At 42.7% G+C, this 18781-nt stretch overlaps 1 protein-coding gene across 3 annotated transcripts in view; it reads right to left on the reverse strand.

Annotated features, from left to right (window-relative positions):
* The window catches only part of BMP6 (bone morphogenetic protein 6), a 161375-nt gene that overhangs the window by 11420 nt on the left and 131174 nt on the right, over positions 1-18781 (reverse strand). The gene's annotated exons all lie outside the window — the stretch shown is intronic.

Here is an 18781-nt window from a genome sequence, read left to right on the forward strand (position 1 = left end):
CCTGCGGTTAAGAGCCGAGTCCTTGCTCGCGTGGACCGCAGAATGGAGTCGGTGTCGGCCCCACCGTGAGCCGCCTGGGCTCCTGTGAGGCAAACTCAATGAGCCCATTCCTTCCACTGGACTCCACAGGGCTGTTCTTATATTTACATACACATTTCTTGTCTTTTCTTTTTTACAGTTTCCAGCTAACAAAACCCAAGGGATCATGGACAGACAGGGTGAGGGACCCATATGCTGTGACAAGGCGGCGTGAGGGACGGTCACCTCGGGGTATCACAGGGACACCCATCTGAGTTGACGCCCCGGGGTCACGGGCAGAGAGTGGCCTGGAATCCCTGTGACAGGGAGGGAGAGGTTTCCACCCTCCCTGGGAAGACGCACACCCCCTGGTGCTGGAAACATTCTGCGTGGAGAGCTTACGGGACAGAAACATGACTAGAATTCAGTACTAAACTTAAAATGAGCATCATAATACCAACAGCATACATTTAAATCCATTACAAAGTGCCTGCATCTGCTCGGCTTGGGCCATCCTGCAAAGCAGGCAGAGGATCATTACCCCCATTTTACAGCTGAGGACACTGCGACTCAGACATGAGTTCACAGACACGTCACGGTCGAGGCCAGAAGCCAGTGGATCCCGAGATTTCCACAAGGGCCTTCCCGCCTTTTGAGATCATGATGAAAGACAACCTGCGACAAAGCAACAAAATGTATCTCTAGTCCATCCAATGGTCTGGAGGCCAGCGAAACCTCTGAGTGAAAAGTCTTAGACTTCTCAGAGGAGAAACAATTTTTCCTGTTTACCCGGCTCAGAGCTGGAAGGCAACACTATTGTCATCTTTTCTGAGCTCGGAGCAGTAGGTGTGGCTACGCAGCGTTTACTCAGCTGGTGGACAGGGTCTGCGGGGGGCACGCCCGGCCTGCCATCTATAAAGCTCCCCCCTCAACGCGTGTGTCACAGCCCCTGCTGACAAATTACCCCCGACCCCCGTCACTGAGGCGACTGTGGGCGGACAGACGGGGGTGTTCATGGAAAACAGCAAGAGGGGACACAAGTCCAGAGCTTTGAAGTGAAGATGTGAAGACATCAGTTCTGTTCTGGAAGGTAGGAAAAGACTCTCATCCAGAAATAACAGAACCAGGAACAGCAATGTGGGGACAGTCTGGTCCTGAAAGAAGCACCAGACACGTTCTTATCAGAGGAGCAGTTCTAGAATGAGGATGTGGTGGGGATGTCAGCGCCCACAGGGTGCCATGGCTGAGGGGCACTGGTCACTAGGGCGTCAATGGGGCAACTGGCTCATGTTCTTAGGACTTGTAACAAGGATGCAGAGAAATACAGCCCAAGATACGAGTGTGACATGGCTGGTAGAAAGAGCTCAGTTCAGTACAGTGGCTCAGTCATGTCCGACTCTTTGCGACCCCATGGACTGCAGCACGCCAGGCCTCCCTGTCCATCACCAACTCCCAGAGCTTGCTCAAACTCATGTCCATTGGGTTAGTGATGCCATCCAACCATCTCATCCTCTGTCATCCCCTTCTCCTCCTGCCTTCAATCTTTCCCAACATCAGGGTCTTTTCCAATGAGTCAGTTCTTCACATCAGGTGGCCAAAGGGTTGGAGTTTCAGCTTCAGTCCTTCCAGTGAACAGTCAGGACTGATTTCCTTTAGGATGGACTGGTTGGATCTCCTTGCAGTCCCAGGGACTCTCAAGAGTCTTCTCCAACACCACAGTTCAAAAGCATCAATTCTTTGGCACTCAGCTTTCTTTATGGTCCAACTCTAACATCCATACATGACTATTGGGAAAACCATAGCTTTGACTAGATGGACCTTTGTTGGGAAAGTAATGTCTCTGCTTTTTAATAAGCTATCTAGGTTGAGCTAGAATGAGCTTTTATATTTCAAAAGTAGGGCTCAGGACAAAGGAATGGGGGAGTCTGTCAGCTGAGAAAGTGGGAGATGGGACAGAAGGCCATCATCCAAAAATGGGGCAGAGACAGCAGAGGACAGGAAGAAGAGGGGGGTGTGGTTTAAGGAGGGCAGAGGAGGCACACGAAACCATGACAGGGAAGAAATGGAGTCCACAGGTGGGTGGGGCTTGGTGGACACGGGAGCCTGTGTTGCAACCTGACGCTGCTCCAGGTCACCCAGGGGCCCCCCACGTACCCCCCCCCCAGGACCTGGCAGGGCTTCAGGGCCGCGCCTCGCTGACTGTCCAGGGAAGACAAGGCTGGTCCTCGCCGATTAGAAGACCAGGGGGTCCACACACACGTGGGCTGCAGCTGAGCTCCGGGGCTCAGGGCACGGAGGCCAAATCAAAGACAGCCACTCAAACGAGGGTGCTCAGGTCCCTGGGAGCAGGGGTGATGGAGCGCAGGGACTTAAAGTAACCGGGCTCAGGGCCTCCCCGGCGGTCCAGGGGTTAAGACTTCAGCTTCCAGTACAGGGGGTGTGGGTTCAAACGCTGGTCGGGGAGCTGGGATCCCACAGGCCTCGTGGCCCAAAAACCCAAACATAAAACCAAAACAAATTCAATAAAGACTTTACAAACTGGTCCACATAAAAAATAATAATAATAATAACTGGGCTATCGGCCTGGTGGAGCAGCAAATACCTCCCGGGCTCCCAGCACTCGGGCGCCGGCCGAGCACTCCCGCCGACCCGAAGAGGATGGGGAGGCTGGTCCCATCATGGCTCCCTTCCGGAGCTGGCGGCACGCAGCCCGCAGAGGGGGTGTGTGTGATGGCCACACGGGGTTCAGGGGGGTGACCAGAGCTTGAAGCTGGAGCCCCGGCTCTCAGCCACCACACATCCAAAAAGCGGAGTCAAGAAAAGCATAGGACAGATGACGTGTGATGTCACTTATCTGTGGAATCTTGAAAAAAAAAAAAAAAGATGATACAAATGAACTTAATTACAAAACTAGAAACAGACTCACAGAGAACAATCTTATGGTTACTGGAGGGGCAAGCAGGGGAGGGGTGCATTGGGAACTGGGGATTAACAGATACACACGACTGTACATAAAATAAACAAGGACCTACTGTACAGCATGGGGAACTATATTCACCTATCATGTAATAAATAAACTATCGTGGAAAAGAATCTGAAAAAGAATATATATATAAAAATATATGAATCACTTTGCCATACACCTGAAACTAACACAATATTATAAATCAACTCTACTTTAATACAAAGATTTTTTTCTAATGCATAGAGCAGAGGTAAGTAAACACCCAGCAAGGGCTTGGAATAAAGTCAGAGATCCAAACCCACTGCCCATCAGTGCCAGTGGAGGCTGGATACAGAAGTCAGGTTTCAGATGCTCGGGGCTGGCAGAGGAGAGCAGTCAGGGGTGACTCCGCATGTCAGGGCAGGAGGAGGAAGGTCGAGATGCCTCACACCCACGGCTGGGATGCCAGCAGCCTCCCCGGCTTCTCCCCTCTCCCCTTCCGAGCACAACGCCCTCCGTCTAGATACAGCCATCACTGACACACGTCCAGTGAGGCAGAGGGCCTTTCACAAGAATGAGCCTCTGAGGGGGGACCCCGCTGGGTCAACGCTGCTCGTGACTCAGGTGGGTAAGAGACACTATTTGTGGCAAGTCACCAAAATGGCCCTGGTCTGCCCACAGCTGTTTACCTTTCTTCAATGACACGTGACCTTCTCAGTCTACGGACTCTGTCAAAGGGTCGCCTCACACAAGACGCACCCGGTTCTGTGACGTGAGCAGCAGGGCTGCCCCTGTAAACCACTCCAGGGGCGTCGAGGCCTTCTTTATGCAAGAAGAGCATAAAGTGCAATTTTCAAACAGAATGGGAGCCAAAAATCATTTGAGAAAATGAGAGAGTAAGGCAAGGGTTTCTACTTTTTTCTTATGTGATGTATTGTACATACAGGATCACATCTAAACTTTTACCAACTAAAAAGGTAGAAAAGAAAGAGAATATTTGAAAACAGAGTACTAGAAATCAGAGTAAACTGCTACACACTGATTCAAGTAACAAGGCTGAATGGACATTACTGTATACACTATATATTACATAATAATATTGTATACATTATATATCACATATATAATAATGTTCATTCACCTGTTACTTGAATTATACACATTATGTATTGCAGGAGTTCCCTAGTATTATTATTCCCAGACAATAAAGAATCTGCCTGCAATGCAGGAGACCTGAGTTCAATCCCTGGGTCAGAAAGATGCTCTGGAGAAGGGAATGGCAACCCACTCCAGGATTCTTGCTTGAGAAATCCCATGGACAGAGGAGCCTGGTGGGCTACAGTCCATGGGGTCACAAAGAATCAGACATGACTGAGCAACTCACACTTTCTTTCATACTATGTATGCAATATATACACTACATACTGTACTAGTGAAACTCACACAGTCGTGTCCAACTCTCTGCAGTCATGTGGACTATAGCCCACCACGCTCCTCTGTCCATGGAATTCTCCAGGCAAGAATACTGGAGTGGGTTGCCATTCCCCTCTACAGGGGATCTTCCCAACCCAGGGACTGAACCAGACTCTTTACTGTCTGAGCCACCAGGGAAGCCCTCATACTATATTATATGTACTATATTGTATATATTGGGCTTCTCTGGTAGCTCAGCTGGTAAAGAATCTGCCTGCAATGCAGGAGACCCCGGTTTGATTCCTGGGTCAAGAAGATCCCCTGGAGAAGGGAATGGCAACCCACTCCAGTATTCTTAGGCTTCCCTGGTGACTCAGATGGTAAAGAATCCACGTGCAATGAGGGAGACCTGGGTTCGATCCCTGGGTTGGGAAGATTTCCCTGGAGGAAGGCATAGCAACCCACTCCAATATTCTTGTCTGGAGAATCCCCATGGACAGAGAAGCCTGGCGGGCTACAGTCCATGGGGTCGCAGAGAGTTGGACATGACCGAGCAACTGAACATAGCATATACTATGTTATATAATCAGCCAGGCTCCCACTGACTTTATGGCAGTTGAATTTACCCAGTTTTCACTTCTAGGATGAGTATGGCATAAAGAGAAGTTTCAAACATCAAAGGCACCAAAATTCGGTAAGGTATATTTCATTTTCGACAAACCAACACAAATCCCTTTGAATCCGGAGAGTAACACAGCTCTGCCCTTACACACTGTTCACCACGGGACAGCTCTTACATGTGTTAGCTCCTCACAACTGTCCAAGAGTATTCACACCATCACAGGCGAACACAGCGGGGAACGGAGGCGCACGCGGTCACGCGGCTTGCTCACAGGCACTCCGCCGGCACGAGCACAGCGGGGATGTGGACCCAGGCAACCTGGCCCTGAGCCATCACCACGGAGGTTCCCAAGGCTGGTGGGCACCAGACGCCCCTGGAGGCCGTGCTCACACACAGACTCTCAGAGTTTTGGCGGCAGGGCCTGTGAGCTTGCATCCCCATCAGATTCCCAGGTGACGTTGCTGCCACTGGTCTGGGGAGCACACTCAGGGCCACTGTCATTGAGCACTCTGCCTTTCTCTAAAGTACGAGGAGAATGACCTTGGCCTGCTGTTTAGACTTCAAGTTTCAAGCTGTCAGCTCTCAAAATACCTTACCTCTCTCTCTAAAATAGTATCAAGTCATGTAGACTTCATGCGTAAATGCTTGATGGTCTTGGGGACTGGCCTTACCCTTGGGGATTTATCAAGTGAGACTAACAATCAGAGTTACGGGTGAGATTAAATCCAAAGTAGCAGGATTATCAGAAGGCTTGCTTCTGTGTGTCCAAGACAGGGAGCAGGGGAAGATGGAAGGCTACTTTGTTCAAGTTCAAGGCTACCTAACCTGTGCTTGGTGACCACATAGATGCAATAATGTTCCCATACACTGGGGTAAGAGGGCGGCAGAGGACAAGATGGTCAGATGGCATCACCAACTCAATGGACATGAACTTGAGCAAACTCTGAGAGGTAGAGGAGGACAGGGAAGCCTGGTGTGCTGCAGTCCATGGGGTCACAAAGAGTCAGACACGACTTAGCGACTGAACAATAACATCACACTGGGGTATATATCCCACCACACCCCAGTGATTGGGTACAGACTGAATGAGGTTTTGAGAGAGTCAATTCCTAGGTAGGTTGATAAGAAGTCCGGGGGTCCCCAAGAAGAGAGGGGTCTGGAATTCTCAAGGAGGAGGAAAGGACAAACGTTTTCTTTTCCTCTACATTGCTTAGTCCTAGTCACATAAAACATTTTTATCTTTAAGCCTGGAAGTGATGATTACACAACAAACAAGTCAGTTTAAACAACTAAGTTTAAACTCTGTACTAAAGATTATACAATGATGTGTCCTGCTTGAGTACAGTTTCTCCTTCTTGAAAACCTTCTGACTAATCCTGATATTTTAGAATGTATATTATGGGAGTGGGTCTGGTAGGATCTTTCTATTGTTAAATTCTAATCTTGTTATCCTAAAATGTAAATTGTTGGCATGGGAGTGGGTCTGGTAAAATTTTCACAAGCTTGAGACAGTCTTTTGATGGTCTCTGGCCCCCGATTGAATTCTTCTCTTTCGGAAGCCAAGAATCCCAGCGTCCTTTCGTGGGTCAGCAACAACCTCTCAGTTTCTGCCACCTTTTCAACATGTCACAGGCAAATTTTATGTTTTGGTTCTTATCACCCATGCCCACATCCACATCCCTGCCCAACATGGGGAACTAAGGCAATAAAAGTGCTGCTAATTGGTGATTTTAAAACAAATAGCAAAAAAAAAAAAAAAATCTTGACTATACAACCATGGCCTGCTTCCCAAAAAGCTGGACATCCTGGTGTGGAGATGCTGGCAACTAAAACACCTGGGTGTGAATAATAGAGAAGGCAGCATCATTTCCAGACACAAACCTCTTTTCTTTTCTCTGCCACATTTACCAAGTGGGTAAACAATTCCCAAACAAAAGTTCTTCCTGTTCCCCACACCCTGACGTCCCCCTCTCCAAAATTTGTCCTTGTTCTTTTAATTCTTCTCTAACCTTCTCAGCTACCCTTCCAAAGAACAGAACATAGACAGGCAAGGGGAAGAAGGCTTGGTAGCTTCTTGACTCTTGTTTTCCCTTTTGACTTCATGGGGGTCTTTCTAAGTCTAAGGAAGATGCTCTTGACTAAGAAGATGAAAGTAACTGGTTACATAACTGCAGGTGTGGGTCGGGCACGTTATCCCTTTCTCAGGAGCAAAGGAACAAACACTACAAAGTTCAGTGCTCGTCTGGGGCCCAGGCTGAGTGTGCCAGAGATTACCAAGCCAGCAGGAAGATTTCAGTAGTCCCTAGGGAGGGAACCTGTGACAGCCAGATTCAGAAACAGGCGTGGCTGGGCACAGCGATAAGAAGCCTTTGATTTTCCTCTGCCCAAACAACAATCGACTTCTCCCATCCCGCCTTTCTCAAATTTGCCCTTCTCTTCATAAAAGAACAGTCCCAGATATCTCACTTTCAGGTCAGTGGAGATAAGAGTTCATGTTCCTTCATTTCGGGAGGCATCACTGAACATCCAACGGAATTCATACGGCAATCACTCTATGAGCATCAGCCTGTGAGAAATGCTTTCCTAAGAACACGAATCTCCTAGATGCTGGCCCAACGACTGGGTTCAAGTCTGGTTTCCAGAATCACACTGTTTGGTTCCAACATCAACATCTGTGGGGATTCATTATAAAGATTTCCAAATAAAAATATGACACTTCAGAGATGGGTGCTTTGGGGTATGGTGCATCAAACGAGCACTCTTACTAAGAACAGCGAAAATCACAAACCTGTTTGAAGCTACCTTAGAGCCACCAAGAAAGGCAAACACTTAATGCGGCAAGAGGTCAGAGAGAAGAGAAGTGCATCAAGGCTGAGCCTGTATCCGCCACTGCTTTTTCATCTCCGGGCCTTGGTTAATTCCTGGCATACCGCAAAGATGTCAAACAGAATGGGGTAGCAGCCCAGAGCCTGGAGCGGTATCATTGGCTGGCAATGCAAACTGGAGCTTCAGGGAGTTATGACTTGGAGGGCTAAGGTCCCAGAGGACTGCACAGAAGTGAGCTCATCAATGTGATTTCATAGAAGTTAGGGGTCCCTTCCACTAGGATCTTGGCTCTTCAAGGCCTGACTGCCGTGAACTCCAGTATTTCCATTTGAGACATTTGCCAAATGTTAGGCTGTGTTTGCGTGGAGGAAGAAGCTGAGAAAACAAGCAGGAAGAAACTGCTTAGAAGCTAAACAAAAGCACAGCAGAGTTTTTGGCAGTCTCTCAATGCTGGGGAGTTTAAAATTAAGAGTTCAGAGCCCACCATGGAAGAGAACTTCTGGTAAACAACCTAGACCTTCAGCCGAGACCCCTAACGAGCTAAACTGCAGGAGAAAGGGAAAACAAGAAACAGATGCCTCAACATATCCAGAAACCTGGCTTCAATTAAAACCGAACAAGCTGACCTGCCTGCCTTCCAGAAGAAAGTGAAATCCAGTCTGGAAGGAGACACCAGTATCTAGAACTGTTTTTCATAAATAAAGTCCAGAATATAATTTCAAAAAATGATTTGGCATGCTAGGAAATAAGACCAAATGAAGAAAAATCAAGGGAGCAAACAGATCATGAAAATAGACCCACAGGTGATTCAAATAATAGAATTTTCAGACATGATCTTAAAATCTAGTGTTATATTAAAAGGATAAATCCCAAGTTCAGTTTGTTTCAGGAATGTGACATTGGTTATAGACATCCCTCAGTATCCTTGGGGGACTGGTTCCAGGACCCAATTCTGGATACCAAAAAATAGCTAGACACCAAAATCCATGTATGCTCAAGTCCCTTACATAAAACCATGTAGTATATCTGCATATAACCCATGCATGTCCTCCTGTATATTTTAAATCTCTAGATTACTTATAGTACCTAATACAATGTAAGTGCCGTGTAAATAGTTGCAAGCACATAGCAATTCAAATTTTTTGGAACTTCCTGAAATCTTTAAAAAATATTTTGATGCGTAGTTGGTTGACTCCACAGATGTAGAACCCATGGATATATGAAGGACTAACTACAATCATGCCCCAAAATTCAGAAAAAAATCCACATAATTTCTAATTTTAAAAAACTCATAGCAGGAGGGGAGGAGCCAAGATGGCGGAGGAGTAGGACGGGGAGAACACTTTCTCCCCCACAAATTCATCAAAAGAGCATTTAAACGTCGAGTAAATTCCACAAAACAACTTCTGAATGCCGGCAGAGGACATCAGGCACCCAGAAAAGCAACCCAACTCTTCGAAAGGAGGTAGGAAAAAATATTAAAAACAAAAAAAACGAGACAAAAGAGGGAGGGACGGAGTTCCGTCCCGGGAAGGGAATCTTAAAAAGAGAGAAGTTTCCAAACACCAGGAAACCTTCTCACTGCCGAATCTGTGCCGAGCTTTGGAAGCACAGAGGGCAACATAACAGGGAGAAGAAATAAATAAACAATTTAAAACTCACAGATTGCGAGCCCTACAGTAACTCCCCCAGCAGAGAAGCAGCGCAGACGCCTGCATCCGCCATTAGCAAGCCGGGGCTGGGCAGGGAGGCGCGGCGTGGGCTGCATCGCTGAGAGTAAGAATCTGGCCTGAATACCCTGAGCGCTATCTGAGCAAAATAATTTGGGCTAGCAAACCAGACTGTGGGATACCTACCACGCGAAAAGCCAGCCCTAACCTAAGACCGCCAGGCCCGCGCACGAAACAAAGGACTGAACAGAGATAGCCGGCTGCAGACCTTCCCCCTCCGGTGACAGGCAGTCAGAGCCGGAAGGGGGCAATCGCAGCCCCAGAGAGACATTATCTATAAAATTGTAAGCAGGCTTCTTTGCTAACTAAAACTTCTTGGGGGTCTGGACGGTCAACATCTGCCTGAGAAGGTGCGCCGGTTTTACATCCAGATAACCGAGTGGCGGGGAGGCGATAAGTCGCAGCATTGGCGCTCGCCTGGGAAGAGCAAATTGGCGCTCGGACCTGGGAAGAGCACAAAACGCAGGCCCAACTGAGTCTGTGCCTCTGAGGACTACCCGAGTGCCTGAACCTGAGCGGCTTGGACCTGGGAGGTGCATGCAGCCCAGGGCCAGCCTCGGATTGTTCCCGGCGGAACAACCTAGAGTCCGAGCAGTGTGGACAGGGAGGCTACACGCGCCGTGAGCGGGGGCAGACCCAGGGTGGCTGAGGCACTGCGAGCCCACGCCAGTGTTATTTGTTTGCAGCATCCCTCCCTTCCTCCCCACAGCGCGACTGAACAAGTAAGCCTAAAAAAAAAAAAAAAAAAAAAAAAGTGTCCTCCACCGTGCCCTTTGAGTCAGGGCGGAAACCAGATACTGAAGAGACTAGCAAACAGAAGAAGATATAACAGAGGGAAACGCCTTGGAAGCTACAGGCAATAGATCAAAACCCTGTGGTTACTACGGACTACATAGGAAGGGGCCTATAGATCTTGAGAAATATAAATCTGACCAAGGAACTAGCCAAAAATGAACTGAACCCACAACACCCACAAAAAAAAAAACAAAAAAGTCCTAGATATATTTTTATTATTTTTACGATCATTCTTTTTTTTCTTAATTAAAAAAAAAAAATTTAAGTCCTCTATTGTTCCTTTAATTTTCACTTTTATAACCTATTACTTTGCAAAAAAAAAAAAAAAAAAAGACCCTATTTTTTTCTTCTTCAGCAAACTTCATATATATATATTTTATAATTTTTTGACCTTGGTTTTTTTTTTTTTTTTGGTCTTTGTTTTTTTCTTCTTTTCTTTAACATTGTATTTTTGAAATTCCAAACTCTACTCTAGATTTTTAATTTTCGCTTTTTGGTATATGTTATCAATTTTGTACCTATAGTTTTTTTTTATATAATTTCTGTGACTTTTTTTTTTTCTTCTTCTCTGTTTCTTTCTCTTCTTCTTTTATATAACATTGTATATCTGAAATTCCAAACTTTACTCTAGATTTTTAATTTATGCTTTTTGGTATTTGATATCAATTTTGTACCTGTATTTTCTTTATAATTTTTGTGACATTGTTCGTATTTGTTTGTTTGTTTTCTCTCTTTATTTTTCTTCTTCTTCTTCTTCTTTTTTTTTTTTTTTTTTTAAACATTGTATTTTTGAAATTCCAAACTCTACTCTAGATTTTTAATTTTTGCTTTCTGGTATTAGTTATCAATTTTGTACCTGTACTTTCTTTATAATTTTCGCGACCTTGTTTGTTTTTGTTTGTTCGTTTTTTCTCTCTTTCTTTTCCTTCTTCTTTTCTTTAACATCGTATTTTTGAAATTCCAAACTCTACTCTAGATTTTTAATTTTCGCTTTCTGGTATTAGTTATCAATTTTGTACCTGTACTTTCTTTATAATTTTCGCGACCTTGTTTGTTTTTGTTTGTTCGTTCTTTCTCTCTTTCTTTTCCTTCTTCTTTTCTTTAACGTCGTATTTTTGAAATTCCAAACTCTACTCTAGATTTTTAATTTTTGCTTTTATGTATTTGGTACCAATTTTGTACCTTTAAGGACCCAATCTTCAGGACCCATTTTTCACTAGGGAGTGAGATTACTGGCTTGACTGCTCTCTCTCCCTTTGGACCCTCCTTTTTCTCCACCAGGTCGCCTGTGTCTCCTCCCTAACCCCTCTACTCTACCCAACTCTGTGAATTTCTGTGTGTTCCAGACGGTGGAGAACACTTAGGGAACTGATTACTGGCTGGATCTGTCTCCCTCCTTTTCATTCCCCCCTTTTATCCTTCTGGCCACCTCAGTTACCTTCCTCCTTCTCTTCTCTGTATAACCCCGTGAACATCTCTGAGTGGTCCAGTTGTGGAGTGCACATAAGGAAGTGACTACTGGCTAGCCCACTCTCTCCACTATTGATTCACCTCATCTCATTTGGGTCACCTCTAACTCCCTCCTCCCTCTTCTCTTCTCCATGTAACCCTGTGAACCTCTCTGAGTGACCCTCACTGTAGAGAAACTTATCATCTTTAATGTAGATGTTTTATCAATGGTGTTATATAGAAGGAGAAGTTTTGAAACTACTGTAAAAATAAGACCGATAATCGGAAGCAGGAGACTTAAGTCCAAACCCTGACTCCAGGGAACTCCTGACTCCAAGGAACATTCATTGACAGGAGCTCATCAAATGCCTCCATACCGACACTGAAACCAAGCACCACACAAGGGCCAATAAGTTCCAGGGCAAGACATACCAAGCAAATTCTCCAGCAACAAAGGAACACAGCCCTGAGCTTCAAGATACAGGCTGCCCAAAGTCACCCCAAAACTATAGACATCTCATAACTCATTACTGGACATTTCATTGCACTCCAGAGAGAAGAAATACAGCTCCACCCACCAGAACACCGACACAAGCTTCCCTAACCAGGAAACCTTGACAAGCCACCTGTACAAACCCACACACAGTGAGGAAAAGCCACAATAAAGAGAACTCCACAGACTGCCAGAATACAGAAAGGACACCCCAAACTCAGCAATTTAAACAAGATGAAGAGACAGAGGAATACTCAGCAGATAAAGGAACAGGATAAATGCCCACCAAACCAAACAAAAGAGGAAGAGATAGGGAATCTACCTGATAAAGAATTCCGAATAATGATAGTGAAATTGATCCAAAATCTTGAAACTAAAATGGAATCACAGATAAATAGCCTGGAGACAAGGATTGAGAAGATGCAAGAAAGGTTTAACAAGGACCTAGAAGAAATAAAAAAGAGTCAATATATAATGAATAATGCAATAAGTGAAATTAAAAACACTCTGGAGGCAACAAATAGTAGAATAACAGAGGCAGAAGACAGGATTAGTGAATTAGAAGATAGAATGGTAGAAATAAATGAATCAGAGAGGATAAAAGAACAACGAATTAAAAGAAATGAGGACAATCTCAGAGACCTCCAGGACAATATTAAACGCTACAACATTCGAATCATAGGGATTCCAGAAGAAGAAGACAAAAAGAAAGACCATGAGAAAATACTTGAGGAGATAATAGTGGAAAACTTCCCTAAAATGGGGAAGGAAATAATCACCCAAGTCCAAGAAACCCAGAGAGTACCAAACAGGATAAACCCAAGGAGAAACACCCCAAGACACATATTAATCAAATTAACAAAGATCAAACACAAAGAACAAATATTAAAAGCAGCAAGGGAAAAACAACAAATAACACACAAGGGAATTCCCATAAGGATAACAGCTGATCTTTCAATAGAAACTCTTCAAGCCAGGAGGGAATGGCAAGACATACTTAAAATGATGAAAGAAAATAACCTACAGCCCAGATTATTGTACCCAGCAAGGATCTCATTCAAGTATGAAGGAGAAATCAAAAGCTTTTCAGACAAGCAAAAGCTGAGAGAATTCTGCACCACCAAACCAGCTCTCCAACAAATACTAAAGGATATTCTCTAGACAGGAAACACAAAAACGGTGTATAAACTCGAACCCCAAACAATAAAGTAAATGGCAACGGGAACATACTTATCAGTAATTACCTTAAATGTAAATGGGTTGAATGCCCCAACCAAAAGACAAAGACTGGCTGAATGGATACAAAAACAAGACCCCTACATATGTTGTCTACAAGAGACCCACCTCAAAACAGGGGACACATACAGACTGAAAGTGAAGGGCTGGAAAAAGATTTTCCATGCAAATAGGGACCAAAAGAAAGCAGGAGTAGCAATACTCATATCAGATAAAATAGACTTTAAAACAAAGGCTGTGAAAAGAGACAAAGAAGGTCACTACATAATGATCAAAGGATCAATCCAAGAAGAAGATATAACAATTATAAATATATATGCACCCAACACGGGAGCACCACAGTACGTAAGACAAATGCTAACAAGTATGAAAGGAGAAATTAACAATAACACAATAATAGTGGGAGACTTTAATACCCCACTTACACCTATGGATAGATCAACTAAACAGAAAATTAACAAGGAAACACAAACTTTAAATGATACAGTAGACCAGTTAGACCTAATTGATATCTATAGGTCATTTCATCCCAAAACAATGAATTTCACCTTTTTCTCAAGCGCACATGGAACCTTCTCCAGGATAGATCACATGCTGGGCCATAAAGCTAGCCTTGGTAAATTCAAAAAAATAGAAATCATTCCAAGCATTTTTTCTGACCACAATGCAGTAAGATTAGATCTCAATTACAGGAGAAAAACTATTAAAAATTCCAACATATGGAGGCTGAACAACACGCTGCTGAATAACCAACAAATCGCAGAAGAAATCAAAAAAGAAATCAAAATTTGCATAGAAACGAATGAAAATGAAAACACAACAACCCAAAACCTGTGGGACACGGTAAAAGCAGTCCTAAGGGGAAAGTTCATAGCAATACAGGCACACCTCAAGAAACAAGAAAAAAGTCAAATAAATAACCTAACTCTACACCTAAAGCAACTAGAAAAGGAAGAAATGAAGAACCCCAGGGTTAGTAGAAAGAAAGAAATCCTAAAAATTAGAGCAGAAATAAATGCAAAAGAAACAAAAGAGACCATAGCAAAAATCAACAAAACCAAAAGCTGGTTCTTTGAAAGGATAAATAAAATTGACAAACCATTAGCCAGACTCATCAAGAAACAAAGGGAGAAAAATCAAATCAACAAAATTAGAAACGAAAATGGAGAGATCACAACAGACAACACAGAAATACAAAGGATCATAAGAGACTACTATCAACAATTATATGCCAATAAAATGGACAACGTGGAAGAAATGGACAAATTCTTAGAAAAGTACAACTTTCCAAAACTGGACCAGGAAGAAATAGAAAATCTTAACAGACCCATCACAAGCACGGAAATTGAAACTGTAATCAAAAATCTTCCAGCAAACAAAAGCCCCGGTCCAGACGGCTTCACAGCTGAATTCTACCAAAAATTTAGAGAAGAGCTGACACCTATCCTGCTCAAACTCTTCCAGAAAATTGCAGAGGAAGGTAAACTTCCAAACTCATTCTATGAGGCCACCATCACCCTAATACCAAAACCTGACAAAGATCCCACAAAAAAAGAAAACTACAGGCCAATATCACTGATGAACATAGATGCAAAAATCCTTAACAAAATTCTAGCAATCAGAATCCAACAACACATTAAAAAGATCATACACCATGATCAAGTGGGCTTTATCCCAGGGATGCAAGGATTCTTCAATATCCGCAAATCAATCAATGTAATACACCACATTAACAAATTGAAAAATAAAAACCATATGATTATCTCAATAGATGCAGAGAAAGCCTTTGACAAAATTCAACATCCATTTATGATAAGAACTCTCCAGAAAGCAGGAATAGAAGGAACATACCTCAACATAATAAAAGCTATATATGACAAACCCACAGCAAACATTATCCTCAATGGTGAAAAATTGAAAGCATTTCCTCTAAAGTCAGGAACAAGACAAGGGTGCCCACTTTCACCATTACTATTCAACATAGTTTTGGAAGTTTTGGCCACAGCAATCAGAGCAGAAAAAGAAATAAAAGGAATCCAAATTGGAAAAGAAGAAGTAAAACTCTCACTATTTGCAGATGACATGATCCTCTACATAGAAAACCCTAAAGAATCCACCAGAAAATTACTAGAAATAATCAATGACTACAGTAAAGTTGCAGGATATAAAATCAACACACAGAAATCCCTTGCATTCCTATACACTAATAATGAGAAAACAGAAAGAGAAATTAAGGAAACAATTCCATTCACCATTGCAACGGAAAGAATAAAATACTTAGGAATATATCTACCTAGAGAAACAAAAGACCTATATATAGAAAACTATAAAACACTGGTGAAAGAAATCAAAGAGGACACTAATAGATGGAGAAATATACCATGTTCATGGATTGGAAGAATCAATATAGTGAAAATGAGTATACTACCCAAAGCAATTTATAGATTCAACGCAATCCCCATCAAGCTACCAACAGTATTCTTCACAGAGCTAGAACAAATAATTTCACAATTTGTATGGAAATACAAAAAACCTCGAATAGCCAAAGCGATCTTGAGAAAGAAGAATGGAACTGGAGGAATCAACCTACCTTACTTCAGGCTCTACTACAAAGCCACAGTTATCAAGACAGTATGGTACTGGCACAAAGACAGAAATATTGATCAATGGAATAAAATAGAAAGCCCAGAGATAAATCCACGCACATATGGACACCTTATCTTCGACAAAGGAGGCAAGAATATACAATGGATTAAAGACAATCTCTTTAACAAGTGGTGCTGGGAAATCTGGTCAACCACTTGTAAAAGAATGAAACTGGACCACTTTCTAACACCATACACAAAAATAAACTCAAAATGGATTAAAGATCTAAACGTAAGACCAGAAACTATAAAACTCTTAGAGGAGAACATAGGCAAAACACTCTCCGACATACATCACAGCAGGATCCTCTATGACCCACCTCCCAGAATATTGGAAATAAAAGCAAAAATAAACAAATGGGACCTAATTAACCTTAAAAGCTTCTGCACATCAAAGGAAACTATTAGCAAGGTGAAAAGACAGCCTTCAGAATGGGAGAAAATAATAGCAAATGAAGCAACGGACAAACAACTAATCTCAAAAATATACAAGCAACTCCTACAGCTCAACTCCAGAAAAATAAACGACCCAATCAAAAAATGGGCCAAAGAACTAAATAGACATTTCTCCAAAGAAGACATACAGATGGCTAACAAACACATGAAAAGATGCTCAACATCACTCATTATCAGAGAAATGCAAATCAAAACCACTATGAGGTACCATTTCACACCAGTCAGAATGGCTGCGATCCAAAAGTCTACAAATAATAAATGCTGGAGAGGGTGTGGAGAAAAGGGAACCCTTTTACACTGTTGGTGGGAATGCAAACTAGTACAGCCACTATGGAGAACAGTGTGGAGATTCCTTAAAAAACTGGAAATAGAACTGCCTTATGATCCAGCAACCCCACTGCTGGGCATACACACTGAGGAAACCAGAAGGGAAAGAGACACGTGTACCCCAATGTTCATCGCAGCACTGTTTATAATAGCCAAGACATGGAAGCAACCTAGATGCCCATCAGCAGATGAATGGATAAGAAAGCTGTGGTACATATACACAATGGAGTATTACTCAGCCATTAAAAAGAATACATTTGAATCAGTTCTAATTAGGTGGATGAAACTGGAGCCTATTATACAGAGTGAAGTAAGCCAGAAGGAAAAACATAAATACAGTATACTAACGCATATATATGGAATTTAGAAAGATGGTAACAATAACCCGGTGTACGAGACAGCAAAAGAGACACTGACGTATAGAACAGTCTTATGGACTCTGTGGGAGAGGGAGAGGGTGGGAAGATTTGGGAGAATGGCAATGAAACATGTAAAATATCATGTAGGAAACGAGTTGCCAGTCCAGGTTCGATGCATGATGCTGGATGCTGGGGGCTGGTGCACTGGGACGGCCCAGAGGGATGGTATGGGGAGGGAGGAGGGAGGAGGGTTCGGGATGGGGAGCACATGTATACCTGTGGCGGATTCATTTTGATATTTGGCAAAACTAATACAATTATGTAAAGTTTAAAAATAAAATAAAATTAGAGAAAAAAAAAAAAAAACCAAGTTAAAAAAAAAAAAAAAAAAAACTCATAGCAAAGTAAGAATAGAGGAGAACTTCCTAAGTCTATTCAGAGTATTTACAAAAACATTTATAACAAACATTGTCCTTAATGGTACAGATTAAATGCTTCCTCCCTTAGATCAGAAATCTGACAGATTTCCAATGTCAGATTAGAAACCTACCAGAAACCTGAATGGAATTCAATATTACACTGGATGTCCAGCAAGCACAATAACAGAAGCAAAAATATAAGAACTATGATGAAAAATTAAAAATATTTATAGATGACATGATTATATTCATGGAAATTCTAAAATAGTGCAGAGAAACATTATTAGACTATGTACATTTGCAAGGTTGCTGGATATAAGATCAATATCTAAAAATCAATTGTTATTTCTATGGGTACAGCAAAAAATAATCAGACACTGAAATTTTTAAAAGATAACAATACCACTCACAATAGGATGGAAACTTCAATACTTGGAATAATTCTAATAAAAACATTCAAGACCCCCACAAACTGTAAAAGGTTACTGAGAGAAGTTAAAAGCAAACCTAAATAAACATTCTTGGACTGGACCACTCACAATTAGCGAGAGTCAATTCATCCCAAATTGAGCTCTAAATCTGACAAAATTCCAAGTAGATTCAGAATTTCAGCACAGAGCTTCTTTGTGGAAACTGAAATGCTGATTTTATAGTATACATGGAACTACAAAGGACCATCAACAGCCGAGAAAAGCTTGAACAAATTTGGAGAACTTACATGCCAGATATCAAGACTTCCCTTAAAACTAAAAGACTCAAGAGCATAATATTGGTACAAGAAGAGAAAAATCAACCAACAGAGCAGAACAAAGATCTTAGACACAGACCCACACTTAAGTGGTCACATGATTTACGACAAAGATGCCACTGATGTGAATGGAAAAAGGACAGTATTTTCAATAAGCGGTCCCGGGTCAACTAGGTTTTTTTAGTCTTATATCTAAACTCTCTAATCGACGTCCATCGTTCTCAAATACCCAGAACTATAGAGTAGAGCTCATTCTGCTGGTCTAAATACTTCCATATCTCACAGGCTCTCAGCATCTAAT

This window comes from Bos indicus, chromosome 23 (genome assembly GCF_029378745.1).
Source record: "Bos indicus isolate NIAB-ARS_2022 breed Sahiwal x Tharparkar chromosome 23, NIAB-ARS_B.indTharparkar_mat_pri_1.0, whole genome shotgun sequence".
NCBI lineage: Eukaryota > Metazoa > Chordata > Mammalia > Artiodactyla > Bovidae > Bos > Bos indicus.